Source organism: Meleagris gallopavo, unplaced genomic scaffold (genome assembly GCF_000146605.3).
Source record: "Meleagris gallopavo isolate NT-WF06-2002-E0010 breed Aviagen turkey brand Nicholas breeding stock unplaced genomic scaffold, Turkey_5.1 ChrUn_random_7180001945488, whole genome shotgun sequence".
Classification (NCBI taxonomy): Eukaryota; Metazoa; Chordata; class Aves; order Galliformes; family Phasianidae; genus Meleagris; species Meleagris gallopavo.
In genome coordinates, this window is record NW_011207316.1 from 1 (window position 1) to 971 (window position 971).

Genomic DNA, 971 nt, shown 5'->3' on the forward strand with positions numbered 1-971 from the left:
AGGCTTGGATTTACCAATCTGTTCAATTTTGAGGTTCCTCTCTGTAGCTTCTCTCATCAGCCACCGCTCACAGCCTCAGAAGTCGTTCTCATCATTTCCGTAGCGCATCTCAGAGGACTCGGTGCCATCTAGGAAGGAGACAAACATCACAGAGACGTTATAAAATTCTCTGCATTGCTCACTGCCACACGATGCAGGCAGGCACACCGCTCCAGCATGGCTCAGCATCCTTTCCTCTGTACTTCAAACCAAAACGAGTAGTGAAGGGAAGAAGCAAAGCTGCCACTCTTCATTCTCAGTGTTAACTCAGCATAAGCGTTTGGGGATTTTTCCCTTTTCTGGGGGGAAGCACTCTGTCTCTTGCTTTTTTAAAAAGGGACTATGCTTTCTTTTTTTGCAGCAGAACGTGATTAGCTATTGGGCATTTTCTATTCCTAGATACAATAATGCTAAAACCTGTATTTATCATTACCTTCGTCTCAGCAACCACTGAGAAATTCACAGCATTAGGATCACGAGAAAAATAATCACCGTTGAAAGTACAATTAGCAGATAATGTCCACGTGGTGACGTGTGGGGGAGAGAGAGTAAGGGGAAAAAAAGCAGCACGAATTGAAATCCAGCTCCTTCTCAGACTTTGCTCACAGCGATCACAGGCGCATTTCTACATCAAGGTGAGGGGGAGGGGGAAGAGAGCACCGTCTTCGGAACGCGAGCGTAAATTTCCTTCGCGAGTCTGCAGACACCAACCGCGATATCTTTCGTGCAGCCTCAGCACGGCCACAGACACACACGGCACATCTCAGCGAAGGGAGCACGGAGGACACGTTACTGCAGCATCACCGCCACGAGAGCCCCGCACAGCCCACAGCCGCCGGCTGCCCGTCGGCTCCAACCTCCCCCTGGAGGACGTGTAACGGGGCGCCGAAATTCGGCCGGGGAGAGGAGAGAGAAATCAGACTGAGGACAAG

General features: G+C 50.3%; 1 long non-coding RNA gene across 1 annotated transcript; it reads right to left on the reverse strand.

Annotated features, from left to right (window-relative positions):
- Window positions 1–48: 48 nt before the first annotated feature.
- On the reverse strand, window positions 49–965 carry LOC116217760. The gene is made up of 2 exons (XR_004162474.1): window positions 751–965; window positions 49–128 (listed from the first exon to the last, which is right to left on the reverse strand). It is a non-coding gene; the product is annotated as an uncharacterized LOC116217760 (long non-coding RNA).
- Between the last annotated feature and the right edge of the window lie 6 nt (window positions 966–971).